Consider the following 21,592-nt stretch of genomic DNA (forward strand, 5'->3'; position numbering starts at 1 on the left):
ATCAGTGGCACATGGTGCTCCGCGGTTTCCACATTGATTATTTGCAATGGGGCCATTTGTCCAGTCATGATACACCTTCACCACTGCAGCACGCAAACACTTCACAAACTGCGCTGTTTCAGAAATACTGCCACCCTAGGCCTGAAAGCCGATAATCATCCCTCTTTGTAACTCTGATAAATTGCCCCTTTTATCCATGACAGCAATGAGTGATATGTGTGCAGACGGCCTAACGCACACCTTATATGCCCACCAAGCCAGCACACGACATGACGTACTTCATGGGCTACGTGCTGCCGACGTCAAATGTAGGAGGTGGTCATAATAATGTGACTCGATTGTGTATGAAATATATATATAAACTATTCATTCCACACATTTCCACATTAAATTTATATTGTTTCAACTTAAGTAATAGAAAAAGATTTTTTTTTAGGTTCTAACAGTCAAATTAGGTAAATTTAGGTACTAACACCCAGATTATGTCATTTTAGAAATTAAGGGGTAAATGTATGAAGTATTGATAAGAGTGGAGAAGTGAGCCAGTGGAGAAGTTGCCCATAGCAACCAATCAGCATTGAAGTAACATTTATAATTTGCATACTATAAAACTATACAGAGCAGCTTATTGGTTGCCATGGGCAACTTCTCCACTGGCTCACTTATCCACTCTTATCACTGCTTCATACATTTACCCCTATGTATGTTATTCCCTGGTACATAAAACATAAAAGGAAATTGACATTCTGAGTGTAATGGGAAAGGATTAGAATAGGTTAGAATCTACTTATTACTGTCCGTTGTATAAGTAGCTCAATTGATTGATGATGATTGATGAACCTTTCTCGTTTGCCAAACTGGAAAAGGCCACATTATCGAAACCTAATGGCAAAAGCCTTGGCCCTGATGGGTTTATGATTTTCTATTATAAGATCTTTTGAGATATGGTTGCCCCTCTTCTACTTCATGCATTCAAGGTCCTACTCCTTTTTTTCCCTACAATCTTTAGTTGTCACATCACTGTAATTCCTAAAGAACCGAAAGATCCTGCCCAGTGCTCAATCTACAAACCCATCGCCCTCTAAGCGTTGTTATGAGGCATTTTGCAAAACTTACTGCCTCCCTTATGCACTCTGACAACGTGGGAGTTTTTCCCAGGCAGCAAGACCCAGGGTAAAACCATGAAGGTTTTGTATTTGATCCATTTGGCTTTCCTAATCTGACACTCTTGCTATGTTTCCTTAATTGGATGCCAAGAAGGCATTTAACAGAATTAATTAGGACTTTTGATGTGTCGGCTTAGTCACCTCGGCTGAGGCTGGTTTGACCTTCACAGTATCAGTGTCCTTTACACCAGTCCTTCAATCCAAATTTCCATCATTGGGACCCTCTTGGATCTAGTCCTCATTTTTAAAGGCACTCATTAGGGCAGTGATGGCTAACCTTGACACTCCAGCTGTTGTTGTACTACACATTCCAGCATGCCGTGCATCAGTTTTAGCAAGGTCAAATAGCAAAACTGTAGCAGGGCATGCTGGGATGTGTAGTTCAACAACAGCTGGAGTGTCAAGGTTAGCCATCACTGCATTAGGGTGTCATTTTTCTCTTGAAGTCTTTGTGTTGTGCATGAAGGCCCTGGCCAGGCCATTTGGAAGATCCTGATATAGTGGGTTTGATATTGGGGTTACCGATATCAACACCAACTACAAACTGGCTCACTTTGACATGACATTTTGGCAATAGCGTCCAAACCAGTTATGTCTATACCCAACCTCATCTCTGACTTTTGAGAGCTCTCTTATTTCGAAAATGAACTATTCCAAACTGGTGGCCCTTAATTTCACCCTGGATAATGAGACATGAGCCTACTTCACTGCTCCCTGTTTATGTGGTATCCCACTTAGATCCACACGTTGGGACCCTGCTGCATAGCAACCTCCCCAAGGTGTTCCATTCCAATTTCCCTCCTCTGCTCCAAAAAACTGCTGGCAGAACTTAAGGACTGGTACGCAAGGATGTGTGATCAAGATGAATGTCCTCCCAGGGACAATGCTTCTCCTTTAGATTCCTCTTTCCTGCTTTACTGACTTTCATACTACAGAGAAGTGTAAGCACTTAGTAGGCCTTCAACTTACAAAGTTTTTGCATGTATTATCATGCAATCATGCTCATGACAATCCTGGAGTGGACCAGGGCTGGGAATCACAAGCAAAGGACGCACACTGAAGCAGCTTCTCTCCCACCCATGATGCCAGGGTTACCCTGGCTCATTCTGGTACCCTCTGTTTGTTATCTGCTGCTATGTCCTACTTTGTTGTGCTGGTGTAAACAGACAGATCAGCCACTTATATCACTCAGACTACACCCTCTGACCCCTTTATTTGGGAACGCAACCTTCCCTCCAGGTTTGTCTATGTATTTGTTTGACTTGTGACATCAGAATGAGGATACAAATGTCATCCAGCTGGCGGATTCCTCAGGGCTTCTGGGATATGTGATTTCAGCTGTTTTTATACATTTGTGAAAAAATACAGATCCAAAACCAAAACATGTGAGGGTGGTTTTGGCAAAACACGGGGGTCGGCGCACATCTCTAATCTGCACCTCACCTTTATTTCTAGTCATCTTTTTACTGACACATGACACACCCCTATGTACTCCAAACTCCTCACTTCCTCTAATCTCTCCCTTCGCAACAAACTCTGTACTAATGATGCTAATGCTCTTCACCATCTCTTGGCTCTTTCATACAGTTACACATGCCTACAAATAATTGGGAACCACCTTAAATGTGATTGCTATTAATAATGGTTGCAATGGTGGAATAGAAGTGATTGCATGGTAATTTTCAGGACAGGGCCTAGGGTCTAAAGGCCATCTATACCCAGATACTTTTTGGGTTGTGTTAAATTAGTTTTAGATGCTTTTTTAACACTCCTGGCACCGGTTGAGATTAAGGGGGGCATTCAGCTCTGATCGCCGCTCAGATCCGAACTGCGCATGCATCTGAACTACAATGCGCAGGCGCGTCAGACAGCTATATCGGAGATCGCCGGTCAGTGATGGGATGGTGCGAAGGAGCCATTCGGACGGGCGCTCGCAAGGTGATTGACAGGAAGAGGCCGTTTGTGGGTGGCAACTGACCATTTTCAGGGAGTGTCCAGAAAAATGCAGGCAGGCTCCAGCATTTTCAGGGAGGGTGTCTGACGTCATCTCTGGCCCCGATCAGCGGGATTCAATCGCACTGCAAGAGTTAGTCCTGGGCTGCGCACAGACTGCACAAACAGCGTAGCTAGATATGCGATCGCACACTTCGACTATCTGATTGCAGGACAGCAAAAAACGCAGCCCAGCGATCAGGTCTGAATTAAGCCCTAAGTTACTAGTCACTTAGTAATAAAATAGCTATAATTATTAATTTTGGTGCTTAAATTTAAAAGGAAAATTGTTCGGGGATAATGGGTATACGTGGAATAAACATGTAGATTCTCCAATAATTAGCAGTGCCGTTTCTTGCGGCGGGCGAGCCGTGCAACCGCACGGGGCGCCCGCGGCGACACTTCCTGAGCACTTTCAAACCCCTCCCCTCTCCTCCCGATTGCCCAGCTCGGGGGGCGGGGTTTCGCGGAATGACTCGTTTGCATCGTGACGTCACGACGCAACCGCGTCATTTCGTGAGACTCCGCCCCCTGAGCTGGGCACTCGGGAGGAGGGAGAAGGGGGAGCCAAGCCGGCCAGCACTGCGCAGACGAGGGAGAGGCGGCTGAAGAGCGGGAAGAACCGCTTCAAATGTAAGTCAGCCCCTCTCCCTCTCTCTCTCTCTCTCCCCCTCACCACCACCTGCCGTACTGTGTAAAATAGGGTCACCTGTCTGCTGGAATGTGTAAAATGAGGACACCTGTCTGCCAGAATGTGTAAAATGGGGACACCTGTCTGCCGGAATGTGTAAAATGGGGACACTTGCCTGCCGCAATGTGTAAAATGGGGGCGCGTGCCTGCCGCAATGTGTAAAATGGGGACACTTTCCTGCCGCAATGTGTAAAATGGGGACACTTTCCTGCCGTAATGTGTAAAATGGGGACACTTGCCTGTTGTACTGTGTAAAATGGGGACACTTGCCTGCCGTAATGTGTAAAATGGGGCCACTTTCCTGCCGTAATGTGTAAAATGGGGACACTTGCCTGCCGCAATGTGTAAAATGGGGACACTTGCCTGCCGCAATGTGTAAAATGGGGGCAAGTGCCTGCCGTAATGTGTAAAATGGGGACACTTGCCTGCCGTAATGTGTAAAATGGGGACACTTGCCTGCCGCAATGTGTAAAATAGGGACACTTGCCTGCCGGAATGTGTAAAATGGGGGCACGTGCCTGCCGTAATGTGTAAAATGGGGGCACGTGCCTGCCGCAATGTGTAAAATGGGGACTTTTTTTTTTTTAATCCTGTGGTGGCCGTTATGATGAGATCAGATGAGGCCACGCCCACCTTATCAAAGCCACACCCATTTTAACAAGGTCACGCCCCCTTGCCGGGAGCGCATACTTTTTCTCTTTATATCTATGGGGGGGGGGGGGCGCATTTTCTCTTATGTGAATGGGGGGCGCATTTTTAAATCTCGCACTGGGAACCAAATTGGCTAGAAACGGCCATGATAATTAGACTGTGTAACATGCTTCTATGGTCTGATATGACAGCAATACAGTCTAATCCCTCCTCGCAAATGTCATATTCCTTATAAAATATTTCTTTTGATTTCTTAATATGGGCAGGTACATATTACATAGGTAGAATTAGGGACACGCTCTACATAGCTTACACAGGTTAAAGTTTGGACAGGAAGAAACCTTCATATACATCCACTGCCATAAAATGTAGAAGACCTTTAGGACTAGGCTCAGCTGCACAATTGTGACATCACAGTTACAATTACATCACAGTCACTGCTGACATCACGCAGCTACTTCTACAGCTGCTGAAGCCCCTGAGTTCCAGTCTTCAGACGCTCTAGACTGAAGACACATCTTGCGTTATATTCTCTAAAGGGCCCTGTTCCTGTCGGATGACAAAACATGGGAACGAATAGGAGAAAAAAAATACGAGAGAAAGCATGGAGAACCAGAGACAAGAGGCAGAAAAGAAAGAGGTGCAGAGGAAAACAGAACCGAAGAGGAAAGCAGGCAGGCCGGAACAACTCAGCAGCCAGAAAGGTGAGGAGATTTGTTGCACGATTACAGAGAGGATGGAACATGTTGGCAGCATTTCTGGAAAGGAAACAGGAACAATTAATAAAAGCATGTAACCGATGTCCCAGATTTTGGCGCGTGAGAGACAAGAGAAACGCTGACATTACTGAAGATCCAGGGGAAGGGTGCAGCCATATGGCAGGCCCGGTTTCCCTTTCAGCGAAAAAGATCACTAGGAAGGGATCACGAAGAAACTGGGACAGAATTGCAGCATTTCTAAAAAATAAAAAGAATCAATTCATAACAGCATTTAGAAGAGGCCGACCAGGCGTTACGCCCACCAGCCAACAAAACACTGATACTGCCCCCTTAACAGTGGACAAATTCACTTTCCACTCAATACTTGGAGAGGGAGGCTACGGAAAAGTGCTGCTGGCAACAGACGCTCTTCGCAGGGAAAGAGTGGCAATTAAGATCTTAAAGAAGACAGCCCTAACAGAGAACGAGGGCAGCTTGGTCGAGTTTCGGGTCCTTCAGCTGGCACATCAGAGCAATTTCCTTACTCATGGATATGCAACCTTCCAAACACATCGTTATCTATACTGTGTAATGGAACTGGCTAGTGGAGGAGATCTGTTCGATTTTCTTCAGACATCAGAGATGGACCTTCCCACAATAACATTTATAGCGGCGGAATTGGTTTGTGGATTACAGTTCATGCATTCTAAAGGAATAATTCACAGAGACATCAAACTGGAAAATGTTCTGCTGACTGCAGACGGCCATGTGAAGATCACAGACTTTGGTCTAGCCCTAATGAATGTGTATGGAGTAACTGAAAATGCAGGCATTTGCGGGACACCTGGCTATTTTGCTCCAGAAATGATAACCCGCCAGCCATACAGTGCAGCTGTGGACTGGTTCGCATTAGGGGTTTTATTATATATGCTCGCTACAGGATCGGATCCTTTCCCTGGAGAATCCGTGTCAGAGATAGCAGCAATGATCATTACAGAGGAACCATCATACGAAGGCCTTACTGGAGTAACAAAGGACTTTTTATCCAACCTCCTGTGCAAGGACCAGTTCCTTAGGCTTGGGGTAAATGGCGACGTGCGAGAACATCCCTTCTTCTCTTCTATTAACTGGGCAGAGATAGAGAGTGGAAAAACAGCATCCCCACTCACAGTGCTCAAGAACGCCATGGATCTAGATAAACAGAATATTCCTGTGCCCCACAGTGAAATTCTCACACAACCAATTCCTGACACAGACCAAAGGCTATTTGACAACATTCAATTTGTATGCCCTGTATGGGGAGAAACGTACCATAATGTGCCAATGCAATCAGATCTTATACCCTAGACATGCACTAGCGTGAAATAGAAACATCTGCAATTCTTAAAACATCTTGTTCCTGCTGCATCAGCTGCCTGTTCCAACATCCAGTGCATCCCTCACTATACACTGTCTGCCGTCTGCCCTGACCTCGGCTACGTCTCTGGAAATGCTCCGTTTACCACCTGACCCACCCTGGCTACGTCCCAGGAGATCTGCCTACTGCAATATAGTGGTAGGCTGGACATATTAGTTAGGGTAGGGCCTTGCAGAAAATTGGGGTCCCTTGACGATGGGCTGTAAGCTTAAATGTTTTGATCAAAATATGACAAAATACCCTCTGTTTTATTTGCTACATGCACACAGATTTGCATTATATTATTGTTAGCACCGACAGCAAAACTTTGTTTTGTACACAAATGTGTCCTGCTATCCTTGGGACACCGCAGCATAGCGGGTGCATGTGATCACATGCTTCCACTATGCTACAGACTTGAATAGGAGCCGGCACTCGCATGTGCCCGACTCCCATTTACTTCCAAGGGACCTGGCTGTGATGCGAACACTTGCGGCATATGGCAATGCATTCGCATCATGATCCCGCTATGGCACATTGCTATAGGAAGCAGCACCGTAGTGAGACACATCTGTACATATATGGCATTAATACTGCCATGCAGCTGGTACCATGCACACAATTGGTATAACCAAGCACAGGCCTAGTGCTATCATGGCAGCTTTCAGTCACGGCTATAAAAGGCCTAGCTGGGTGCGGCTCACTAGCCAGCCCTGTATAGATGCTCCCCTCTGTATCTGGGAGGGGAGTACATGTAACTGCAATGTAATGGTGTGCTGGGCATATACACTAGTGTAGAACAGAAACTTGCAGGACATTGGGCTCCCTTGATGATGGGCTGCAAGCTGAAATATTTTGATCAAAATATGACCAAATCCCCAATGTTTTATTTACTACATACACACAGATGTGCAGTATATTATTATTAGTGCAGATAGCGAGAGTCTTAGTTTTGTATACACATTAATACTGCCACACAGCTGGTACCATGTACAGGATGCAGATCTGCTCCGGCAAAATACCTCAGGTAAGTCACCTGTATAAATATGTATCATTGTGACAAAATAATGGCAATAATATATAAATGTAATAGCAGCTGAATGAGACTCCTTTGGAGAAAGCTGCCATCCTACTCCAGACGTCCACTTACACATTTACACCCACTGACTTCCCTAGCTATATCATGCCCCCCGTGCTGCCTGTATTCTGACTGCCGGCATTCCGGCTGCCGGAATATTCTACACAACCCGTGTAGGGGCTGCACGTTCCAGGGGGAAGGAGGGGGACAATGTCACAGTGGGCAAGAGTACTGCATATAAGTGGCAGTACATATCTGAATAGCAGGAGGGTACAGACTCACCTCTGTGGCTAAACATGCAGGGTTACCTATTTTATGATGTGTAGACACAACATTTACAGATAACAGACAGCATGTTTTCCAATAATATGCCTCAACAAGCCGGTATAAGCAGACGTCATGTAATAACAAAGGAGAACCTCTATTTATGGAACCTGTGTTGCATGGTGTCAGAGCTAACACCGGTACACATCACTACAGTGCAGTGCCGTAACTAGGCATTTTAGCGCTGTGTGCAAGAAACAACATTGGCGCCCCCCCAACCCCACACCTGTATTTAAAATAGGGCCAGTGCACGCCATAGGCGTACGACAAAAAATTGGGGGCATGGCTTTATGAGGAAGGGGCTTGGCCGCAATATAATACCAAGTCATATTACACTGCACAGTAGTCTCCATTATTCAATTTACACCGCACAGTAGTTCCACTTACACACATTACATCAGGTACAGTCCCCTTTTACACATTACATCAGGTAGAGCCCCTTGTCACACATTACACCAGGTAGAGCCCCATTTTACACATTACTCCAGGTAGAGTCTCCTTTCACACATTACGCCGAGTCCCCTTTTACACACTGCATCAGGTAGAGCCCCTTGTCACACATTACACCAGGTAGAGCCCCATTTTACACATTACTCCAGGTAGAGTCCCCTTTCACACATTACGCCAAGTAGAGTCCCCTTTTACACACTGTGGCAGGCAGAGTCCTCTTTTACACATTACAGCAGGCAGCGCTCCCTTTTACACATTATGGCAGGTAGAGTCCCTTTTTTCTCATTATGGCAGGTAGAGCCCATTGAAAAAAAATAGTAGAGGCACCAACACATCTGCCTCAGTGACATGCCTTCACCCCACTTTGGAGCACACCCCTGTCAGTGAGGCAGATTTGATTGGACAGTGGCTCCAACACTGAGCAGTGACTGTATCCTGCTGTCACTGCTGTGCAAAGTCTGCCTCTTTCTCCCTTTCCAACCACTGGTCTACTCCAACATTTAAATTTCCAGCCCTCACCATATGCCACAGCAGTACCCCTTATATACAGTATGCCACACAGTAGTACCCCTTATATACAGTATGCCACACAGTAGTACCCCTTATACACAGCATGCCACAGTAGTACTCCTTATATACAGTATGCCACACAGTAGTACCCCTTATATACAGTATGCCACACAGTAGTACCCCTTATACACAGCATGCCACAGTAGTACCCCTTATATACAGTATGCCACACAGTAGTACCCCTTGTACACATTATGCCACACAGTAGTGCCCCTTACAGTATGCTACACAGTATTATTGACAATTTAAAACACTAGTAGTGCTGCAAGATCAGACTTAGGAAGGGGGGAATTAGAATTCAACTATTACATTGAACAACAATAAATTAATAATGTTCTAATATCTTTGTTTATTCTAATAGCCACCCTCCTCCCCCCACTGCCTAAGTCTGATCTGGGAGCGCAGTAGTGGTTTTTATTTGTGTGTAGTGTGTAAATTGTTAGAGAGCAGTGAGGTCAGGTGTAGGGATAATGAGTGAGGGTGAGTGTAGGGAACAATGAGTGTGGGTGGAGGGAGTAATGAGTAACGGTTGGTGTAGAGCACAGAAAGGGAGGGTAGGAGTAGAGAGCAGTGAGGGAGAGTGTAGAGAACAGTGAGGGTGGGTGTAGGGAGCAGTGAGTGAGGTGAGTGTAGGGAACTGTGAGGAAGGGTGTAGGGAGCAGTGAGTGAGGTGAGTGTAGGGAACTGTGAGGAAGGGTGTAGGGAGCAGTGAGTGTAGGGAGCAATGAGGGTGGGTGGAGAGAGCAGTGAGTAACAGACGGTGTAGAGCACAGCAAGGGAGGGTAGGAGTAGAGAGCAGTGAGAGTGGGTGAGGAGCACATAAGATGGGTGTAGGTAGCAGTGAGTGAGGGTCTTTGTAGAGAGCAGTGAGTGAGGGTGAGTGTAGGGAGCAGTGAGTGAGGGTGAGTGTAGGGAGCAGTGAGTGAGGTTAGGTGCATGGAGCAATGAAGGTGGTGGAGGAAGCAGTGAGTAATGGGCGGTGTAGAGCGTAGCAACGGAGGGTAGGAGAGCAGTGAGGGTGTGTGGGGAGCATAAAGGAGGGGTGTAGGTAGCAGTGAGGGAGAGTGTAGGGAGCAGTGTTGGTGAGTGTATGGAGCAGTGTGGGTGAGTGTAGGGAGCAGTGAGTAAGGGTTGTTATAGAGAGCAGTAAGGGAGGGTGGGAGCAGAGCTGTTTCTTGCAATTATTGCTCCCAGTGTGACAGGAGGGTGGGGTGGGTCCAAGCAATAGGTATCTAGCGACGACATGACGTCAGCAGATGCCAGCAAGGGTTGGGGGCTGGCAGGCCCTGGGTGGGAGTAAGAAGCAGTGAGGGTGAGTGTAGGGTGCACTGAAGGTGAATGTAGGGTGCAGTGAGGATGAATGCAGGGAACAGTGAGGGACAATTAGTGTGGAGCTGCTGAGCCCATGTGTGTGTAAGCTGGCCGCTGTATGTAAATCCCCCCCTCACCCACATATCATTCTGGCCACTGTTTTCAAAAACCCTACCACCATATTATGCTGGCCGCTGTGGTTAAATTCTAAATTTTCCCCCCTCGCCTCTGTGCCTCACCAGTCTGCGCCTCTACCTCAGCCACCTACTGCTCAGAACTCTCCTTCCTACACTCACGTGCAGTGCCGTAACTAGGCATTTTAGCGCTGTGTGCAAGAAACGGTATTGGCACCCCATATGCAAGACAGGGGCAGTGCGTGCTGTAGGCGCTCGAAAAATATATAGGGGCATGGCTTCATGGGGAAGGGGCGTGGCCACAAAATAAAACCAATTCATACTATGGTGCACAGTAGTCTCCATTATTCAAATTACGCTGCACAGTAGCACCACTACACCAGGTAGAGCCCCTTTTACACAATACGGCAGACAGCGTGCCCTTTTTACACATTACGACAGACAGCGTGCCCTTTTTTACACATTACGGCAGACAGCGTCCCCTTTTTTACACATTACGGCAGACAGCGTGCCCTTTTTTACACATTACGGCAGACAGCGTCCCCTTTTTTACACATTACGGCAGACAGCGTGCCCTTTTTTACACATTACAGCAGACACTGCACCTACTGCAACAACGATAAAAAAAAGCCTGATTGATGGCTTACTGTGAGTCCGACTTGTGTTCCAAGAATGCGTGGGTGAGACATTGCTAGAGCGTCGGGAGGTTACTTTTGTCAGATTGAACATTGTGAGGAATGTGAGCAAGCCGGCAAGCATGTCTTTTACATAGACAGAAGATTCATTCAGAAATCACCCGGCATCCACATTATCAGAGAGATAAGAGCTACACTCCTCCATACACTCCTCCATGTGGCTTACTTTGATGAGCGGCAGCAGCAGCAGCACAGCTCCAGCCCAGGACACGGAAGCCCCTCTTCAGTGAGTGTAGACGCTGCAGGAGGAGAGGCGCGGAGCAGAGCACACACACAGGGGAAGAGACTCAGGCTGCCCAGCGCAACGCTGCCCGCTGTGATTCATAATAGAAGCGGTGCGTCCGGCAGAGGAGTCGGGGTGCAAAGCTACTATTTTACATTACAGCGAGCGGGCAGTGGCGGACAAATGGTGTGATTGCGGACGGTGCGCCGACAGCTCAAATGCGCTGTGTGCTAGGCACCGTCCGCACACACCTAGTTACGGCACTGCCTGTATCGTAAACCCCAGTATAATTTGTCTACATAATAACATTTGGGGAAGGAGCAGAAATTTTTAATCCCCACCTGTGGAGGCCCTTTCTCTGCTTTACCCGTGCATGCTCAGAGAGTAGAGCAGGGCATCTATCACCCCCAGGCCCTGCAGCAGCTGTATGTTTCTCTTGCATATATGGCACCATCGGCTGACCACCAATCAGGGCAGATTCTTCTATTGTGCTTTACTACTTAACTGACGATTTTTTTCCCAAAAGAACGCTCAGAAGTTGTTGGGGGGTTTTATGAGTGAAGTAGGTGAAGAACATGAATTTAACCTCATCCAAAATGATTTTAGTAAAAAAAAAAAAAAGAAGTAAAAAAATAATAATTGTAATTTAAAAATAAAAATATTTTTTAAACATCGGAACATCGATCGAGAACATCACGACCATCGCGACTTTAGTTTTTAGAGCCCGGACAGCTGCCAGGTACACAGAGTGGGCTTGGGGGGGGCGATGATTTACACTTACCATCGTCTACTATTGTCTGCAGCGGGAGGCATTTGATATGACGACCGTCGGGATCCCGGCGCTCACCATACCGACACCGGAATCCCGACAGCTGGCATACTGACAACTATTCTACCCAGGACAGTCGAGAGCAGGGATGGGCCCAGGTACTTTTCAAGGGGCGTAGTCATGTACCCTTAGAAAAAATACTGGAAAAAATTGTATTTTAAGCACCTTTATGGCCACACTGTAGCCCAGTACACAGCAGCGTGTGATGGGGGCTGGGGAAAAGAGCTGCAGCTGTTGCTGCTAGGTAAGGGGAAGGGGGCCTGGGCCCCTTCTGGACCCTCACTGGGCCCCTCCATCAGACCTCGGCCCGGGTAATTTGTACCCACTCCCACGCTCTCTCTGCACCACTGATTCCCTCTCTTGGGGTGTTCACGACATCCATGGTGTTAGGCGCCGGGGTCCGCTCGTCTGCGCGGCCCGGCGCCTAGCAACTAGGGACGCCGTGCGCGTACAGCCGCCGGCTCCCTAGCAACGCTAGACGCCGGGCACGCTGAGCCGCACGGACCCTAGCAACGGGGACGCCACTGGCGGATCGCGTTCCCCGTTGCTGGGTCCTGTTTAAATTATAGGTGCACCTGTTTTCTGGCCGTGCAGCAAGGCAGCTGCACGGCATTCATTCTAATCAGCTCTGTCAGCAGCTGATTGGAGGACTCCTGTTTAAATACACTCTCAGGGCTTCTCACAGACGCCGGTAATAGCTTCCTGCATGCTGTCTTTGTTTGCTGAGAGTCTGTTTCCAGTCCTGCTGTATCCGGTCGTTCCAGTCCTCTGAAGTCCTGTACTCGGGAGTTGTCATCTCGTCCCTGGAGTCCTGACCGACCACCGTTTGACATCCAGTGGTGTTCGTGAGTCGCGGCTCTGCCGTGTGTAGCGGCTCGGCCGCTTTACCCTTTGTTATTTGTGTTTGGAGCATTTTGCGGAGGGTTCCGCTTCCACAGGGCCACTCTGGTATCCGGCGGTGCCGGGTAGGAGTATTGGATAAGTGGATTTTGGTTGTCCTTTTCCCTGGCGGTTTTTCCGCACATACTTTAGGTTTGTTAGTTAGCTCGTAGCCCCTGGCCTGTTTGTTAGTTAGAGTTCCTCTTGTTATCATCCTGCCTCGGATTTCCCTTTGTCTCTCATTAAGACCGGGGGGCATCGAAGTTGGGCAGACATAATCCGCCCTTCAAACGCGGCTGCCAAGGGCTCAAGAAACCATAGTCTCGCAAGGGATTTCCGATAGCACGGGTGAGACAACAGAGTTATATATATATATGTATCCCAAATGGGACTGGCACTCTCCTGGCTGGCATTAATTTTTTCCAGCAGGCAGCTCACGGATACACCCCTTACAGCATTCAGCACTGCAGGGCTCCTGTTGCCATGGATACGCGCACTTTTATCCGGTCACTGCCCATTCGCGGCTGGCGTCTCCAGCGTTCCGGTTACCTCGGCAACAGGCGCACCTCGTCACACGTCACAGAGCCGCGACCGGAAGTCTGGCGGCTCCATCCTCACGCGCGCACTGCACTCGGACCTCACGGGGATATAAGGTAAGCTTTTTCACCTTTCACAGTTACACACCTTGACAAAGGGGCATGTAAGCCCCGAAACGTTGGCTTTTATGTAATCATCTTTTTGAATACAAATTGATTGCTTCACCTAAATCCTCGAGTGCCGCTGTTCTTTCTTGGATATCTGCATTGCTATTACCACAGAGGGCACCGGGGTACCAGAACGCCAGCCAGGAGAGTGCCAGTCCCATTTGGGATACATATGTTATTTTGGCGCAAACAGGTCACTCGGTTCGCCAGCAGGGGTCAAGGCACCTCCCCTCCAGTATTTCCTTTCCTTTTTTGAACTTTTTGCTGCACCCTATTGTCCAGGTGGGGTTCCACAGTCACTCACACCGCGGTGTACACACAGCACCAGGCTTTTACCAATACCAGTGACTCGCACCCAGCATGGAGACCACATCCACCTCAAGGCACGATGGGGATACACCGGGATGCAGAGGGATGCCTTCAGTTTTGGGCGAATCATTCAGCTTTACAGACGACGACGCAGAGCGCCTCCGTTTCACAGAACAATTAGGCGCAGCCGAACGTACAGGGGGCATAGAGGATGTCTACCACCAACTCCTCAAGCTAAAACGCCGTGAATGCGACTACTTACTGCATGGCATTTCCCTGTCGGAATACCACCGTGAAAAACTAATCCCACGAGGCTTCAGGGTGAGGAATGTCCCCACTATCGGGCGGTACAACCCCGAGTTCTGCAAGAAGTGGGTAGGCATACTCAATAAGTGTAGTCTCGACTTAATCCTGCTGGTAGTGGAAGAATCGGGCAGAGAATTAAAGCAGACCAGAGAAAAGATCTCCAAGATAGAGATTGAGCATAAACCGGTCCTGCAAGCAGAGGGCAACCAGGATTGGCTTAATAAGCTGCAAAAACAATGTGAAGACTACAGGAGAGACTTAATCAAATTTAAGCGTAACAAACAACAAATAGTCAGAGAAGACTATGACCTAAACAAAGTATATAGATGGCTGATGGGAGGCGAGGGGGGACAAAATACCACCTATAATGCCAGGGGCCGTCAAGGCTGGAGAAGACGGCGTGAGCAAAAATCTTTTACTGCCGGTACTTCAAACAGTGACAGCGAAAGCGTCTTTCTGGACTCGGATGGGTCAGCCAGGGCACAACCGGTCCCTTTAGGGACACCAGTGGTTACCCCGGCAGAACAAGGCAGAAGAGGGCGCCCACCCGCAGGGGCAAGCAATGCTCGCGAATTAAAAGCGCGAGCAGCCAAAAAGAATCCCTAGTCTTCAACCTTTCCAGCAGATCCTTCTCTGATATAGAACTGAGAGTTCTGGAGAAGGGTCTCTCCTTCGTACCCACCAACCCATTTAATAACTTCCAGTGGCAAATCGACCTACATCGCTTCTCAAGGAAGCTGAGATTGCAGGAATACTTTCAGAACTCTAATCTCCAAGATCCCTTAGAAGTCTCCTTCTGTGAGAAATTCTACCAGACCCGACATAAATCAACGTTCGATCCCCCTTCATCCAACTCATCTATACAAACATTTACCAGATTACTGGATGATTCAGTCGCCAAGTATACAGCAGCGACACCCACTACACACCGGAATCTGTCCAGGGCGGAGCAAGTGGCCCTCAAGCAACTGGGAGCATACCGGGATGTAATTTTCCGACCAGCGGATAAGGGAGGGGGTTTAGTCATTCTTAACCTCTCCGACTACATCAAAGAAATTGAGGGACAACTGGCCGACCCGGAGACTTACGAAGCATTGACATACGACCCCACGGCCGAATACCAACATGAATTGGAGCTATTATTAGACCGGGCAAAGTCTGAGAAGTTACTTACAGCCAAGCTGTGTGAAGCCCTCAAGCAGGCTAATCCACGAGTACCCCTTTTCTTCGTGGTACCTAAAATGCATAAGAACGCCACAGCCCCGCCGGGCAGGCCAATCATAGCCGCAAGAGAGTCTATCTGTCAGCCCATCTCAATATTTCTAGACGGCATTCTGCAACCATTGATCACCAAACATCACAATTACATCAAGGACACCACCAGTTTTCTGGAGCGGATCAACAACATAGGACTGGTACCTCAGGGGACTTTAATGTGTGTGATTGATGTAAAGAGCCTTTACACGAGCATACCCCACCGTGAAGGCCTGCAAGTTATGCATGATTTTCTCATCAAAGAAAAGATGGACACTCTCGACATAGGGCTTTTCATGCAACTCCTCACCTTTACCTTAAAGAGGAACTATTTTTTGTTTAATGGTGCTTTTTTCCAGCAGCGAACAGGTTGTGCGATGGGGAGCAACGTCTCCCCATCGTTCGCGAATATATACATGTTCCAGGAGGAACACAATACATTCTTTGAGAATGAAGATATAGCGCAAAACATCTTGCTATTTGTCAGATATATTGACAACTTGTTCTTACTCTGGACGGGCGATAAAGCACGGTTTGAACGACTGATAGAGGAGGCAAATAACAGACCCTCCACGATCAAATACACCTACAATATCAGTAATGAATCAGTGAACTACCTGGATGTTAAGATCACGATTAAGGAAGGAACCCTCATTACCAGTTTGTTCACAAAGCCCACCGACAAAAATGTTCTTCTTAAGGCAAACAGTCATCATCCTAGACCCCTGAAAGAGGGGCTCCCGAGGTCTCAGATGATCAGGGTCTCCAGGATCATTAGTGACCGCTCTACCCTCGACCAGGAGTTAGACACCTTAATTGATAAATTTACACAAAGGGGTTACGACCATCAAAGACTCCAAGCACAGAAGAAAGAAATCATGGAGACTCCGAGGGCAACACTACTGAAACCCACGACACGCAGGAACCAAGCGGTAATACCGTTCGTGAACCAGTTTAATACAGCTAGCCCGGTCATACAGAGAGCCACCAGAGCCTTATGGCCCATAGTAGCCTCGGACACAAAACTTCCCACGTTCAGAAGGAAGCGGCCCATGTTATGCTTCACTAGGGGTAAAAGCATTAGGGACATCATAGTGCATTCCGACATCACGGGGTTTCAAAGTGCGATACAACGACCTGCCACGTTCCTTTCGAAGGCCCCAGGATGCTACAAGTGTCCCAAATGCACCACTTGTAATAATATGACTACGGGATCTTCCTTCAAGCACCCACATAAAGAAAAAGTGTATCAGATCAGGCATGTAGTTACGTGCACTACTACACATATAGTGTACATACTTACCTGCCCGTGTCATCTAGTATACGTGGGCAAATCCATCAGAACACTCAGAGAGAGGATGGCCCTTCACAGGTCTGCGATCAAGCAGGCCTTATCAGGCAAACCATCGGATCAACCTGTGGCAAGGCATTTCGCCCTGATGGGTCACTCACTGAATGACTTGAAACAACAGATCATTGACCACGTACCCCGCAACATCAGAGGAGGAGACAGGGACCGGAGATTACTCCACATTGAGTCCAAATGGATCTTCGAATTGGGTACCATCAGCCCGGGAGGACTTAATGAGAAGTTCTCATGGAACATTTTTCTATAGCTATTATAGCACAGTTCGGAGCATATCAGCCCCACAATGTGTTTCAGCACTGTACAACTTGATACTGTCACCTTTCCATCCACACACAGCCCATGGTTCTTATTCGCATTTCTTTCACGAGCCCGTGGTGGTCAAGACCTGGTGGAAGCCCGTCCCCTTTGTACAGCCCCCGTTGCACACTGACTTTGCCGTCAGTTATGACACTGGTCATACGTTGGGATAGGTCATACTTTTTATCAGAGTTCCATTGGCATTGGGAGTCAGGCTCATTATAGCTGTGACTTCAATTTACACCTCAATGGCTTATTCATTTGCCATATAGTGATATTTGATACACCACCAAGGTCTGGCTCCCTCCAGGTTGTGACACATCCACTTATCCCTTGGCTCCCGGATCGCACCGTGCCCCAGGGTGTAGTGTTGGTTCCCATGCACCCAGGCAGCGAGCACAACGCACTTTTTTTCACAAATTTCATTTTATTAATTTTTTCCAGCAGGCAGCTCACGGATACACCCCTTACAGCATTCAGCACTGCAGGGCTCCTGTTGCCATGGATACGCGCACTTTTATCCGGTCACTGCCCATTCGCGGCTGGCGTCTCCAGCGTTCCGGTTACCTCGGCAACAGGCGCACCTCGTCACACGTCACAGAGCCGCGACCGGAAGTCTGGCGGCTCCATCCTCACGCGCGCACTGCACTCGGACCTCACGGGGATATAAGGTAAGCTTTTTCACCTTTCACAGTTACACACCTTGACAAAGGGGCATGTAAGCCCCGAAACGTTGGCTTTTATGTAATCATCTTTTTGAATACAAATTGATTGCTTCACCTAAATCCTCGAGTGCCGCTGTTCTTTCTTGGATATCTATATATATATATATATAGGTAGAGGTGCCCTGTCATGGGATAGAGTTGCACCTCCAAACACACAGCAGCCAGGAAAACAGCACACCAGTCCAGGTTTTTCATGTAATCTAGCTGTGGCTAGTTTTATTGTGCAGTACGTAAAACAGAAAATAAAAATAAATCTTAGCCCATCTGGGCACTAACATAAAAGATATCTTCTCTTAATGATGACATAATGTTCCTACCACAAACACAGACATATGCACAGTACTTACAGTCAGTAAATCCCAGTCTCATCACAGGCCTGCAGCCTGTTTCTTCTGGTAGTGAGCCCCCGAGCCAAGCCCTGACACAGTTATCAGCCTCTTACAGGTGCAGGCACTAATTAACCTACTCTCAGGCTGAAGGTCCGAAATGTGGCAGTGTTACAGTCTATATGTCCATTATGGGCCCTATACACATACCGATCCGCCGCCAAGCTACCCGACGGCGGATATGGCCAACGGGTGACCCAGTGGCGGGGGGGAGGTGTCGGGGGGAAGTGAAGTTTCTTCACTCCCCCCATCACCCGGCTCCATAGCACTGCATGCTAATGTGGACAATCTCGTCCATATTGGCTTGCATGCATAAGTGATGGGGCACCAACGATTAACGAGCGCGGGGCCGCGCATAGTTAATAGTTGGTGCCTACACACAGAACGATATGAATGAGTTCTCGTTCATTTTGTGATAAGGAATGTATTACGTTTCCAGTCAGAGTAGCAGCTGCCATTCCTGAACTCATTCCTGTGGAATACCAAGAGTTTGCTGATGTGTTCTCCAAAGGCAATGCGGACATTCTGCCTCCCCATCGGCCTTATGATTGTGCTATTGAGTTAATTCCTGGTGCCGCATTGCCAAAGGGAAGATTATATGCTTTGTCCGGGCCAGAAACTGCGGCCATGAATGATTATGTTAAGGAGAGCCTAGGGAAGGGATTTATTAGACCATCAAAATCTCCTTTAAGTGCAGGCTTCTTCTTTGTGGAGAAAAAGGATGGCTCGCTTAGACCTTGTATTGACTTTAGAGCCCTGAATAAGATCTCAGTTAAAAATACTTATCCTTTGCCGCTGATATCTGTACTCTTTGATCAGTTACGTTCGGCTGTGATTTTTTCTAAAATTGACCTTAGAGGAGCGTACAACCTCATCCGAATCAAATCTGGAGATGAGTGGAAGACGGCCTTCAGTACTCAATCAGGTCACTACGAGTACCTGGTGATGCCGTTTGGCTTGTCCAATGCTCCAGCAGTTTTTCAAGACCTCATTAACGATGTGCTCCGTGACTTCCTAGGGAAATTCGTGGTCGTTTACTTAGACGACATCCTGATTTATTCTGAATCAATGGAACAACATGTTGCCCAGGTGCGTCTGGTTCTTCAGAAGTTACGTGAGAATCATTTATATGCCAAGCTGGAGAAGTGTGAGTTTCATGTCACGGAGGTATCTTTTTTAGGGTACATTATTTCCCCTCGGGGATTTTCCATGGAACCTAAGAAGCTCCAGGCCATCCTTAGTTGGGCGCAACCGACCAATTTAAAAGCAATTCAGCGCTTTTTAGGGTTTGCGAATTATTATAGGAGGTTCATTCATTCTTTTTCTGACCTGGTTGCTCCCACTGTAGCTCTGACAAAGAAAGGAGCGGATCCTACCAACTGGTCGCGTGAAGCAGAGTTGTCCTTTCGGGCCTTGAAACAAGCCTTTGTCTCGGCTCCAGTCCTCAGACATCCCAATCCGGAACTGCCCTTTGTTGTGGAGGTTGATGCCTCGGAGGTTGGAGTGGGGGCTGTCCTTTCTCAAAAGGATCCGGAGTCTCTGGAGTTACATCCTTGTGCCTTTATGTCCAGGAAATTCTCCTCCGCTGAATCCAACTATGACGTTGGTAATCGGGAGTTACTGGCGATAAAGTGGGCTTTCGAGGAGTGGAGGCATTGGCTGGAGGGAGCAAAACATACTATTTCAGTATTGACTGACCATAAAAACCTGCAATACATCGAATCAGCTAAGCGGCTTAATGCCCGGCAGGCACGTTGGGCTTTATTTTTTACTCGTTTCAAATTTATAATTACTTTCAGGCCTGGTTCCAAGAATACCAAGGCTGATGCCCTGTCACGCAGTTTTCTTCCGGTTCACAATAACAGTCCTGTTACTCCCATACTTCCATCTTCGGTCATTTGGGCAGGCCTCACACAAGATTTATTTACCCAGTTAAAACAGCTTCAACACCAAGCTCCTGGTAATACTCCTGCTGGTCGTCTTTACGTCCCTGAGTTTTTGAGAGCTACTGTTTTGACTGAATTCCATGATAACAAAGTTTCCGGGCATCCGGGAATCTCTAAGACTTTGGAGTTAGTCTCCCGCTCAGTATGGTGGCCTGGTCTTTCTAAAGACGTTAAGGAGTTTGTTTATTCATGTCAGGTTTGTGCACAGCATAAGGTTCCCCGTTCCTTGCCTATCGGGCAACTTATGCCCTTAAATGTCCCTCTCAGGCCATGGTCTCATATTTCCATGGATTTTGTGGTAGACCTTCCCCTTTCAGCCGGATTCCGAGTCATATGGGTGGTAGTGGACCGTTTTAGCAAGATGGCTCATTTCATTACTCTTCCCCGACTGCCATCTGCCCAAGGGTTGGCAGTTTTGTTTCTCCGCCATGTTTTCAGACTTCATGGGTTGCCTACTGATATTGTTTCTGATCGGGGTCCACAATTCGTCGCACAATTCTGGAAGTGTTTTTGTGCTTCATTAAAGATGAAATTGTCGTTAACATCCGGTTACCACCCACAATCCAACGGGCAAACTGAGCGAGTTAACCAATCATTGAAACAGTATTTGCGTTTGTATTCAGCCAAACTCCAGAATTATTGGTCCGAGTTTCTTCCGTTGGCGGAGTTTGCTTACAATAATTCCTGTCATTCCTCCACTAAAGTGTCTCCATTCTTTTCAGTTTTTGGTTTTCACCCCAGAGCCAATTCTTTTTTTCATCATTCCTCAGTCTCCCCGCTAACCTTAACCTCCCATCTCAGAGCCATTTGGAAAAAAGTGCACCTTGCTCTCAGAAAAGCGGCCTTTCGAGAGAAGAAATTTTCTGACAGGCTCCGACGTCCTTGCACTTTTAAGGTGGGAGATAGGGTATGGTTGTCGACTCGTAACATCAGGCTTCGACAATCTTCGGCTAGATTGGGACCCAAATTTATTGGGCCATTTCTTATTATTAAAAGAGTCAACCCAGTTGCCTTCCGGTTACGTTTACCAAGATCTCTTAGGATTGGAAATACGTTTCATTGCTCCCTGTTGAAACTATATGTTTCTTCAAGTAGATTTCCTCGGAGGATCTCTCAGGGTAGATCTCCGGTGGATGTACAGGGACAACAGGAGTTCTTGGTGGAGAAGGTTCTCGATTCCAAATTGTCCCGGGGCCGGCTGTATTTTCT

The sequence above is a fragment of the Pseudophryne corroboree genome, chromosome 12 (assembly GCF_028390025.1).
Source record: "Pseudophryne corroboree isolate aPseCor3 chromosome 12, aPseCor3.hap2, whole genome shotgun sequence".
In the NCBI taxonomy this organism is placed as follows: Eukaryota; Metazoa; Chordata; class Amphibia; order Anura; family Myobatrachidae; genus Pseudophryne; species Pseudophryne corroboree.